Genomic DNA, 13358 nt, shown 5'->3' with positions numbered 1-13358 from the left:
CATTAGAAGAGTAGTTACATGGAGAAACAAAACTGTGCCCTCAATTTGGCCATTAGATCATTGAACTATGTCATTTGGGCAATTCAAGTGCATAGAGAAGGTGGAAATTTCATCAAAGATTCAAAGATGGATAATGAGACAATGACATGACAGCAAACTACTTTTTGAAGACATGCATTGTGATGAGGGGAAAGCAGGAAAACCAATGAAGAAAAACAAAGTATTGAGAACTTTGATTCAGTCCATTTTCCCTGCTACAGAGGAAATAGAGTGGAACCTTGAGTTGGTGACATGGAGCTGAGTATCCACTGTGTCCCTGTAGTTGAGAAGCAGAGCAAGTTCTATTTTGGTCTCTACAAAAAGAACCTGGGGTGACCTGACTCTACAGCTTATCATCAGGGCATTGGAGGAGGAATGCCGTGACTGAAGGCCCAGGCCTGCTGAGCTGTCTGAACCATGAAGCTGGATTCTTGACTTCATGACTCTTGGGTTTTGAAAACCCAGGGCAAAAGCCAAAAGGCAAAAGGCACCAATGAGCCTGTTCCCAAGGGTGCCAACCCAGGACTCCACTTTCCTCTAAAGCAAACAAATAGAACCACTGGACCTGGTCCAAAGAGTTTAGAGCACTCTATCATTTTATTCTGTAAATAAACTCATAAATTATATTTGAATTGTAGAGAGTGAACATTGGAAATTCTTTCTCTTCCTTTTTTCCTCTTTGGATGCTGGAGCTGTAATTGTAGCATTGATGATTTTCACACTTCAAAACCTCTGTCTGTCCTCCTCCTAACTTTAAGCCTGATAGCTTGAGAACAGACATGCAGCAAGGAAAAATTAAGGTGATTATACAGTTCCTCCTTTCTCAAGATGGTCTCCCAAGGCTACATTTTCCAAATTCACTCATCTAATGGGCACATTGTAACACAATTCCTGATTTCTCAAGTAGAAACTGCACAACCTGGGACATGAGTGGACACACATGTACAGCTTTGGGAAAGCTGAATGTCCAAAAGATAAAACACATGTTTGACATGAGTTCCAGAGAGAAACTAAGAAACCTATTGTCTCAGTCAGCCTGGTCTAATCTAGTCTTTTTTTTTTTTTTTTTTTTTTTTTTTTTTTGCAGTGCTGGGGATTGAACCCAGGGCCTTGTGCTTATGAGGTAAGCATGCTACCAACTGAGCTATGTCCCCAGCCTGGCCTGGCCTACTCTAATAAATTATAGTAGAGTAAGTGGTTTATGAACAATAGAAATTTATTTTTCATAGTTGTAGAGACTAAATGTCCAAGGTCAAAGTGCTAGCATAGTTGAATTCAGGTAAAGGTACTCTTCCTGGTTTATAGAACTGCCTCCTTCTCTCCATGGCCTCATACACTGGAAGGAGAGAGAAAGCTTGCTAGGACTTCTTTTATAAGGGCATTAATCCCACTCATGATGGCTTCATCATTGTGACCTATTCTCCACCCACATGTACTATGTCCTGGTAGCACATTGTGGTTAAATTTTCAACATGTAAATTTGGGGGGATGTAAACATTCAGTTTATAAAACCTATCCAAAGAGGAGAAGGACTGGTAGACACAGAATTAGTGCAAGGCACATCTTACCCCATCCCCCGAAGGTAATGGTATTTCAACTTGGAAGAAGCCAGGAAGTCATTCACATCTTAACATTCCCAATAGAGTTGTGGCCAGATTTTAAAATAATGATTAGAGATTCTAGGGAAGCAGTTTTAATTGACTATTCAAAAATAGGGAAATGTTATGGTGTGGATATAAGGTACCTCATAAAAGCTACTGTGTTAGTGCAAGAAGTAAAATGATCAGATTATGAGAGCCATAACCTAATCAGTAAATAATCCATTTGATGGATTAATAATTTGAATGGATTACCTGGGTGAAAACTGTAGCCAGGAGGGACATAGTTGGAGGAAGTGGGTCTCATGGGTGTGCTTTTGGGATTATATCTTGTCTCCTTGGCTCTTTCCCATCTCCCTCTCTACTTCCCAGCTGCTTACCATGAGGTGAGCATGCTTATTCTCACTGCCTTCCTGCATGTTTTGCCTCACCTCAGTCCCAAAGCAATGGAGCCAAGCTGACCATAGGCTGAAACTCTGAAACTGTGATCTAAAATAAACTTTTCCTCCTCTAAGTTATTCCTGTTGAGTGTTTTGGTCACAGCAACAAAAAGCTGACTAACACAGAAGGAAAGGAAAACTTTATCTTTGTTTCTTGCTCAAAGAGGTGCTCACTGACCTCAGATTAATAAAAACATATCTCTTGAAATATTTTATAGTTCTTGGTACATTTTTTTTCTTTTGTTCAATTTTGTTTTTAAAGTTAGCTCTTCATTCCATGTAATTTGGTGCATGTTCTGTGGAAGTGTTTTAAGTAAGAAATGCCTTCTTACAGCCAGAGGGACTATCTTCTGAATCTTGAATTATGCCACTTTTCAAGTCATAGGACACTTCAGAGGCATTTTTTGCTTTGGGAAGAAGAGTAAAATTGAGGTCATTCTTAAGAACTCACTCACCTCTAAGACTGTTTTGCTTTATTAAAGAACACATACTCTTAGATATTTCTCTTATGTGTATGGCCATAAGTCCATGAAAACACACACTCACACAAACATGCACATACACCAGCACACCCTAATTCAATGACTAAAGACCTTAAAAGAAATCCAAGACCAGAGTGAACACACGTGACAATGAAGGGTGCAGCTGCAAAAGATGCTGGAAACCACCAGAGGCCAGGAAGTGGCAAGAAAGTTTCTTCCCTAAAACTTCAGAGGGAGCATGGATCTGCTGAATCATATTAATCTCAGTTTTAGCCTCTAGAAATGTGAGACAGTAAAGTTCTATTCACCTAATTTGTGAATATTTGTTGCAGTAGTCTTAGAAATTCAAACACATACATGCTTTGCCTCAAGGTTGACATTTCAACAATCTATGTATGTGCTCCTGGGGATTGAACCCAGGGGCACTCTGTCACTCAGCAATATCCCCAGCACTTTTAAATTTTTAATCTTGAGGCTGGGTCTCACTAGTTGCCCAAGGTGGCCTCAGACTTATGATCTTTCTGCCTCGACCTCCAAAGTAGCTGGGATTACCAGTGTGAGTCACCATGCACAGCTAACATTCCCAAAATCTTGATACATTCTCCCTCCATTTCATTCACAGTCTCTGAATTTTCAATTTTTTTAAACAACACCAAGTTCACCTGCATTTCAAATAATACCTAAGTTGCATTCCTGAGATGATATCTCGAGTTTTTCCAGAAATTTCCAATTACTCACTAACCAGACCTTCTCTGTTATTCAACTTTCTCATTGCTGTGACTAAAAGACCCAACAAGAACAACTGTAGAGGAGGAAAAGTTTATTTCAGGGTTCACAGTGTCTCCAGGCTCCAGGTGAGGCTAAACATCATGGAAGAAGATTGTGGCACAGGGATACATCTCACATGATGATCAGGAAGCAGAAAGAGACTCCACTTGCCAAATACAAATATATAACCCAAAGCTACACCTTCCAGTGCCCCACCTCCTCCAGTCACATCCCATATGCCTTCAATTACCACTCAATTAATCCCAGCAGGTGATTAATTCACTTATTGGGTTAAGACTCTTACAATCCAATCATTTCTCCTAAACCTTCTTGCATTGCTTCACAAATGAGATTTTGAGGAACAACTCACATCCAAACCATGACCTCTTCTCCCTGATGATGATGTTTGATACCACATGAGGTGCTCAACTATGCTGCCCCCATTCCCTGGACTTCACCTGAAACACTTTAATTCCAACTCTCTGAGCACAGGCTTGGCTTACCTATTCTATGTGGATTTTTGGAGCACCTTTGAATCAGTTGGCTAAGATTGTTGTAATAAAGGACAGCAAGTATTGGGTGTCTTTAACAACAAAAGATTATCATCCCATGTTTCTAAAGGTCCAAAGTGCAAGATTAAGGTGTCAATGGGGTTAGTTCCTTCTGAGGTTCTGAGAAAGAATCTGCTTCAGGCTTTCTTCAGCTCTGGTGAGAGCTGGAAATCTTTGGCATCCCTTAGCTTCTATATGCACCACTTCAATCTCTTCCACCTCCCTCTATGTCTATGTCTTCACTTGTCCCATTTTCTCTGTGCCTCTCTCTTCTCATGAGTAGTACATCAGTCATTCTGGATTAGGTCAATCCTAATTCAGAACAACTTCATCTCAACTTTATCACATCTGCAGAGACCATTTTCACAGATATGGGAGTAGGATTTCCATATATCTTTGTGGGGGATACAATTCATCTGTAACAAATTTTTGGTGGATTTTCCCACATAGAATTACACATGCACACATTTGCAAACACATTTGTACAGGCATTCTGGTCCCTCCAAATTAATCAGAAGAAATGACACATGTTCAAAATATATGCAAAAAGACTGGGCCCAGTGGCCAGAAAGAAGCCTGGAGAGCTAATAGCTAAGGAAGTTTTGGCAAAACACAAATTCACTCAAAGCACATGATTTATTACTATTACTTGACATGATTATATTTATGAAATGTTGGCAGTCCTGACTGTCCTTAGCATTTGCCCCATCATAGCTCTGATCTTAGTTCTTTTACTCTCCCACCAGAGTATAGGATCCTTAAATTAAGGAACCAACATGCTCACATGCATTCTGTAAACATCCAGCCCAGCACTCACTACTCAGTGTTCTTGGGCCACACTGCTGACTAAGTAAGAAAGTTGGTTAAAGTGCAGGATCCCAGTCTCCACCCTAAACCAGAGGAAGCCTCCTTTTGGGACTGGAGCCTGAGGAAACTGCACCTTCAACAAACTGCCCAGAAGTTTCTTCTACATTCTAACTCCCAAAAGGCTCCAATATATTTGCAGAATGAGTGGCATCAATGCCTTCTCTTAATAGACATTATTTGACATCCTCATTTTAGGTCTGGGAGCTGCCTTGGGATCCTTACAGTAAATATGAAATATAACTCAGCTCAAATTAATGTTTTGTCAATTGCATTCAAAATATTACTAAAAAATTTATAGTTTATAGAAGGGAGTAGCTGGTTGCTGTATAAAAAGTTTTGTTCAGCTTGATATCCCAATCAGGGGATAGTGACAGAATCCTGCACCTTGAGACCCTGAGTTCTTTGACAGTTCTGAATATATCCTCTTCTTTTTTTCACTCTGTTTAAGTTTTTTTTGCCAATTTTGTAGGTGGGAAAATGTTTTTCTTTTAAATATGTATGAATTTGCTTCCTAATATGGAAAGGTTACTATCATATTTTTTGGCCATTTTGACTTTTTTGTAAGTTCATTTTGAATGTTTTTCTACTAATAGGATAATTGTACTTTTTATTTGTAAAATATTTTAAATATTATTAATGTTTAGTAGGCACACTGTTGCACATCTGTAATCCTAGCAACTTGGCAACTTGGGGCTGAGGCAGGATTGCAAGTTGGAGGCCAGCCTCAGGAATTTTGCAAAGCCCTGATCAACTTAATGAGTACCTGTCTCAAAATAAAAAATGAGAAAGGACTGGGGGTGTGGCTCAGTGATAAAGCATACCTGGGTTCAATACCTGGTCCAAAAAAACAAAATATTTACATTGCAAACTTGTTTTATTTTATTTTTTTTTTATTTTTTTTTTATTTGTGCCTGCATGAGATATACTGGTAACTTCTGTTTCTCTAAAAGCTAGAAGGGCCTGGAACAACATTTTTCAAGCTCTGAAAGAAAATGGATGCCAACCAAGAATCTTATACCCAGCAAAACTTACCTTCAAATTTGACGATGAAATAAGATCATTCCACGATAAACAAAAGCTAAAAGAATTTACAAAAAGAAAGCCAGCATTACAGAACATTCTCAGCAAAATATTTCATGAGGAAGAGATAAAAAACAAAGAAGCAAATCAGCAAAGGGAGGAATTATCCTAAAGGAACTGTCAAATAAAGGAGGAACCAAGATGTGTCAAAAATTTTAAATATGAACCAAATGACTGGGAATACAAATCATATCTCAATAATAACCCTGAATGTTAATGGCCTGAATTCATCAATCAAAAGACATAGACTGGCAGATTGGATTAAAAAGAAAGATCCAACAATATGTTGCCTGCAAGAGACTCACCTCATAGAAAGAGATACCCATAGACTAAAGGCGAAAGGATGGGGAAAAACATACCATGCACATGGGCTCAGCAAAAAAGCTGGAGTATCCATCCTCATTTCAGATAATGTGGACTTCAAGCCAATGTTAGTTAGAAGGGATAAAGAAGGACATTTCATACTGCTTAAGGGAAGCATAAATCAGCAAGATATAACAATCATAAACATCTATGCCCCAAACAGTGGCTCATCCATGTATGTTAAACAAATCCTTCTCAATTTTAGAAACCAAATAGACCATAACACAATAATACTAGGTGATTTTAACACGCCTCTCTCACCACTGGACAGATCTTCCAAACAAAAATTGAACAAAGAAACCATAGAGCTCAATAACACAATCAATAATTTAGACTTAACAGACATTTATAGAATATACCATCCAACCAAGAGCGAATACACTTTCTTCTCAGCAGCACATGGATCCTTCTCTAAAATAGACCATATATTATGCCACAAAGCTAATGTCAGCAAATACAAGAAGATAGAGACACTACCTTGTATTCTATCAGATCATAATGGATTGAAGTTACAAATTAATGAAAGAGTAAAAAACAGAAACTACTCCAACACCTGGAGATTAAACAATATGTTTTATTTTGTTATTTTGCATCCCACAAAGTTTTCTTTTTATTTTAACAAAATCCTTACATAGGTTTTCTTGAATATTGCACTGTGAAGGATACATGTTCTTGTGCATTACCATATTCTAGTATCTCAGCGGAGACAGTGGGTTTTGAAAGTCCACAAGTTGTGATGTCAGAACTGGAAAAGCAGTAAGTGCCCAGTGGTCTGTGAGACTAACTCAGCCTCCTCTATTCTTTAGAGGCACATCCAAATCTGTAAATAGGAGTCTACCTCTGGGTGGATGCCTCTTTTGTTACATCCATTTGCCTTGTTGTAACTTTATCACTGGGCATAGATTTAATCCCTACACATAGATGCCCTATATGTGGACAAAAGTCAAGACAGTGAGGTTGGCATAAAATACCCCGGTCTCTCTAATACCAAAATATACCAAAATATTTTCTAAAATAATGTACTAATTTAGACTTGCACAGGCAGCATGGGATCTAGGGCTGTCTGAAATATATCAAAATATTTTCTAAAATAATGTACTAATTTAGACTTGCACAGGCAGCATGGGATCTAGGGCTTTCTGAAATATACCAAAATATTTTCTAAAATAATGTACTAATTTAGACTTGCACAGGCAGCATGGGATCTAGGGCTGTTCTATAACTTTTGCTTTTCATTATTTCTTTCTTTTTAAAACAAGTATTTGAACTTTCATTCATGTCTATCATTATTTTATTTTATACCATTTTATTCTTTGTGTGTGTGTGTGAGAGAGAGAGAGAAACTAGAGATTAATCACTCTGCCCCTCAGCAATACCCTCAGCACTTTTTATTTTTTATTTCCAGACAGTCTTGTTCAGTGGCTGAGGATGTTGTCCTGGGACTTGCAATCCTCCTGCCTCAGCCTCCCAAGTCGCTGGACAGATGTGTGTCACCAAGCCCAGATATGTCAACTATTTTAGAAAGAAATAGAAATTGTTAGTTTTCCCCTTTTATCTATTCCTTGCTCCACTTGGATGGGAATCACAATTTCAGCTGTGCTTGAGACTCCACTTGCCAGACTTCCTTGCAGTCAAGTGTGGCACCAGCCAATGAGATCTGAGTGCAGGTGATGGGAGCATCGTCAAAACTGCATTTTTAAGAGGAAAGAGCTTGAAGAGGTTTTCATCCTGCTTACTGTGGATGGAGTGGTGACTGAAATGGGATCAGAGGCCACAGTGGAAGATATCATTTGCAGAACCAAGCTGAAGTCAGCTGGAACTTTTATGTGAAAAAAATGAAACTTGTGATTCATTTAATGTTTTTTTTTTGTTTGTTTGTTTTGTTGGTTGGTACTGTTTCGATAACAGCTGAAAGTACTTTATAAACTACTAGGAATACCCTGTTGCTGCCCCCTACCAGCTACATGGTCATGACTTGAATTTTAGACTCTTCCTGGTTAAAGTTGGAACATTAACATCTCCCTGAAGTCTTATATATAGGTTTGAAATATTGCCCACAAAAATTTATCCTCCATATCTTAAAAGGTACTCATAACACTTTGTCTAGGAACTTGGTAGAGTTCACAGTGGAGTCTTAATACTCTCGTATTTATACATTTAGAGAGGAACACTAGAAATCTTAGCACTGATATGGGGATTCAGTCACCTTCTAATGATATGTAAATATATGTACTCATTTTTCTCAAATGTGTATGAATTTAAAAGATGGAAGCATGTTATATAGCTAGAGTTGATGTGTTTTTCTCAAGGATCCATGGTAACTTATTCCCAGCCTGAGTTTTCTTAGGCAGACCCTGTGTTTCTGAGTCACACAAGGTAAACTGACAAGGCCCTGAACCCATTTCCTGCATGCTGAGTACCTTCCTCCCACTGTGCAGAGAGCAGCTACATCAGATGAACATACTGTGTGAAATCCATCTGTCTATTTCTAACAAATGTGGCAAACCTATGTAAACCAAACTTTGCCTTGAATAGCAAGGTATGTCTCTTAATAGGGTAAGATGTCCAAGTTACAAATAGTAAATTTATTTATGCAGAATTCCGAAAGTACTGATATTTTTAAATTAAGTGATTTAATTCTAAGATTTGATTGTAAAATTCAGTGTGAAAAACTAATGAAATATTTTTGAAAAAAATAATAATTAAAAAAATACTTGCCAAATCAGAGATTAACACTTCCTGTGGAGTCACTGTTCTTTTAACATAGAAAGTGATACTACTATATTTTGAGACAGGAAGTGACAATATAGTGAATCCAGAGACAGTTCCAAAAATGCAGGAATGAAATGTAGGTGACATCCCAAATCAGATAAAATTATGAAAATATGAGAAAAGTATTTGAAGACTTATGAAGCCAACTGCCTTCTTAGGAAGAAATAGTAAAATCTTTTAATTTATAAAAATAGTTTCCACACAGAGTCAAAAGACAAGAGACAAATTTTTGCAATTCCATGTAGATAGATATGAATAATACACAAATACATATGTATAATGCATATAATGAAGTTTCATGTATCTAAAAATCAAGTAGAAAAAGGCAAATATCCTATGAGAATTGTCACTGAATATTTTCAATTTTTTATTTTCCAGGGTTCAGTTAGCTTTTCTACTTTTTAAAATAAATCTTTAAGTTAACCATAGGTTTCCAGTTGCCTTGAACAATAAAATATTAATAAGTGTTTTCAAAAACTCTAAAATAGCACATCAACCCACTGAGACCTCAGCATTGCTTGTTACCTAAAGCAAAATATTCTAACCTACCTTGACTGGTAAAAAATTCATTGGAAAATGAGAATGAAATAAATTGATAGTTCCTGTACTAGACATGGAAATGGCTCATAAAACTACTTAAAAGATATATTATTTCAGTAATGACAGAAATGAACTCCATTCTTTATTTATTGCAATGGTCCATAGCAATGTGATAAATTCAAATGCATATCACCAGTTAAGTAACATAATGCACAGCCACTGAAAAATCAACAAACAAATAAACAAACAAACAAACAAAAAACAGTGTTATAGATACTTCTCAGAATGTACAGGTTCAGAAATAATCCTGAGTGGCCCAGGTAAAGGAACAAACAAGCTCTTGTGATTTTGACTCCCACAGTAAGACATGCTGGACTGCAGGGGGTCTCTGAAAGACTACTCCAAGTTGTACTGGATAATTTTTCAGAGATTTTTTTTCAGATCTCAGGTTTCTAAACTATTCATTTTATCAGATTCCTTTTGTTGTTCTGAATGACTTACATCAAGTCAGGTTGCTCTGAATGTTCTCTATGTATTGCCACCTTCCTCAGACAAGCATGTATCTCCTATTCAGGAATGCAGCTGAGCCATGTCCATTCCCTGGCTCTCAGGAGTTCACAGTTCCACATGAAGACCTCCCAGCCTTCTGGAACCATGATAGAAGAACGCATCAATGACTTGTTCAACCTGTGATGTGTTCAGCTTGTGATGCAGACAGAATAAGGGGACAATACTGAAGTCAGGAAAGGCTGACCTCAGCATTCCTGAGTTCAGTGTATGAAGGAGGAACACAAATGACATGGCTGCAGAAAGAATTCAGAAAAAAAGGATCACAAGTTCAAAGCCAGCCTCAGCAACTTAGCAAGGCCCTAAGCAGTTCATCAAGACCCTATCTCAAAATAAAAAATAAAAAGGGCTAGGGATGTGACTCAGTGGTTGAGCACCCCTGGGTTTAATCCCTGATACAAAAAAAAAATCAGAACAGTATCTAAGCCATCACCCATAAAAGAAAGGAAGGGTGGGGATGGGTTGAAGGTAAGAGAATAAATCATTTAAATAATCATTATTTTATTTTATTGTCTAATTACTAAGATCAGTGGCATAGACAAAGGGGAACGAAGGGGAGGGAAGAAAGATGGGATAAGAAAAAAACACTGGAATGAATCAGACCTAACTTTCCTATGTACATATATGAATATACCACAGTGAATCTCACCATCATATATATCCACAAGACTCTAATTTAAAAAAACATTAAGTAAAGAGCAGAAAGATGAGTAGAATAGAGGAAACAGGGGGAGAGGGAAGGGGAGGGAAAAGAGAAATACTGGGAACTGAATTAGAACAAATTATATTTCATGCTTTTATAATTATGCCAAAATAAATCTTAACATCATGTATAACTAAAAAGAACCAATAAAAATAAATAAAAACAAAAATATTTTTAAAACTTTTTTGTATTAAAAGTAGGTAATTATTAATGTGTTTTATTGTTTATAATTATTTTACTAAAATGATATTTTAAGTAATATGGTGAATATTTTATTTTATTAAATAATATGCATTATTATTAATTTATTTTATTTTTTGTAATTACTGAAAGTGTTTCAGTTGGGGAAATAAAGATGCAGTGATCTTATTAGCTTATATATTCATATATGTACACAGGAAAGTTAGGTCTGATTCATTCCAGTGTTTTTTTCTTATCCCATCTCTCTTCCCTCCCCTTCGTTCCCCTTTGTTGCCTCCACATAGGTTGCAGGAGTAGAGTTATTGGTAAGTCAGGCCTGGGTTACAGATAATTACCACTGGATATTATCCTGTAACCACCGCCTTTCACTCAGGCCTTTCCCACTTTGCTTGTCCACACCTGAGTTTCTGACTGTGGTTGTCTGAGGTGTTCTGTGCACTGAATGACTCTGTTCCATGGAAATCACCTAGGAGAAACAGTAAATATTTTCTCTCTGAAGAGTAGATGCACTTGGTGTTCACTTTCCCGGGGAAAATGCTTTAACATGTTTATTTGATACTATTGAATTTCTCTCCTGTTCTGGAGCACTCTGTCTGGCAAAACAAACTATTCAGAGGGGCCCAGGAGAGTATGCCAGTATGAAAGGGTGATGACAGGGCAGACACAAGGTCAGACCCACAAGAGGGGACTCATGATACCGACATCTTGAGAATGGAACAGGCGGTGCTGTGAGGTGGCAAGTTCACTTTAAGGAGTGGTATTTAAACAAACAGTGGGATGCTGACCTTGGCAATCTATAGGCCTACTACCCATATTTTACAAAGCAATAAACTAAACTTCATGAATATTTTTATATACATAAAAAGAAGTGAATGGTCCATATGCCAGAGACTCAGGGCTCATCTAGGAGGCTCCTTGGACTCCAAAAAAAGGTAGGTTATGGGAACTGGGCAGGTGACCTCCCATGGTTGCCACAGGGCAGCATTCACTGGACAGCTGTTCACACAGCTCCCACCACAACAGGTTCTCACAAGCATGTCTGCATTTAAATCATTACCTACTATTGAAAGGAACAAAGCTGAAGCCATTTCTCCCCTGATTCTACCCCCCCACACCATTTACAATCTAGATTGTTAACTTCCTCATCAGTCATTGATCCAATTAATCCATGGGCTTCCACTACTTCAGGGTAGTTCCCCTGCCATTTATTCTCTTTCATCCTTAAGGGCAGATACTCTGCTTATCTGCTTATTAAAATCTCTTGTGTGAGTTCCTGCATCTGGAGTGGTTTTCTGGCTGCTTTCAACTAGTTCAACCCACCTGAGGGACAGAGAAAGACAACAAAGAAATGAAACCTCTTTCCTTGAAAATGTGTTGTTAAGCTCAGGATAACTTCACAGGGTTCAGAGATGGGTTAACTACCTTACATCCAAAAATCTCAGTACAAACTTTTCACCAGGAGTAAAATAGTAATCTCCACAGCACAATGAAAATAGGTTAGTTTCATTATGTCATTGCTGTCTTTTTCATTGAGGGTAAGATTAAGCTCAGACTTAGTGATTTCAAATTTCAGTGAGGATTCATCTATATAGTGCTAGGAAAGTGCAATTTGTCATTTCTGTACTCATATTTCTGTCATTTGTTCACCCAGACATTCACAAAACAACTGAAAGGCCATTAATCTTCTCTATGAGATAGATAAGGAGAGTGTTCTGGACCTACCTCCCCTCAAATGGAGTCTCTTAGCTAGTACTGCAGTGTACTATATGACAATTGATTGCTGGCATTTCAGTAAGATGGCAGCCCACTATTGCTTTTCACATAATGAAATTCCAGCAATTGAACACTTGGAGAAATTGACATAAATGTCCTCTGTGTTAGCTTGTTAGCTAGAATGGTCATTCAGCAGAGCCTGTCAAAATTATGTTTTTCATAACCAAATAAACTCCTGATCTCCACAAACACTATTTTACTTTTTTCACTTTTCTCTATGTGTTTTTCTTACCACAACCCACAAATGCCACTACCACTCTGAGAAGTTGATCTGGCCTTTTGCTTCAAACAGAAAGCAGATGCAGTGGAAGTAAATTCAACAAACAAATTGACCCAGTCACAGGAAATTTTGAGTTTTCCCAGGATATGTGTTATTCAGGGTGACATTTGTGGAGTAATAGACAAGGAAGAATCCTGAGGTGACCAAGGAAGTGGGTGGTATTGTTTTGGAATTATGTTTGGTTCCTATGTTATTCACATTTCCCACAACTCTTTTCACTGAAGTTCAGGTCAAGAAGCAATGGTACCCTAGCATCACTGAGCACACTCAGTGTTCAGACATGAAGAAAAGCGACTGGTACCTCATCTGGAGAAGGGAATGTTCAAGCCAAGCC

Source organism: Sciurus carolinensis, unplaced genomic scaffold, assembly GCF_902686445.1.
Source record: "Sciurus carolinensis unplaced genomic scaffold, mSciCar1.2, whole genome shotgun sequence".
Taxonomy (NCBI): Eukaryota; Metazoa; Chordata; class Mammalia; order Rodentia; family Sciuridae; genus Sciurus; species Sciurus carolinensis.
The sequence above is the reverse complement of the archived record's forward strand: the minus strand, read 5'-3'. Positions refer to the sequence as shown.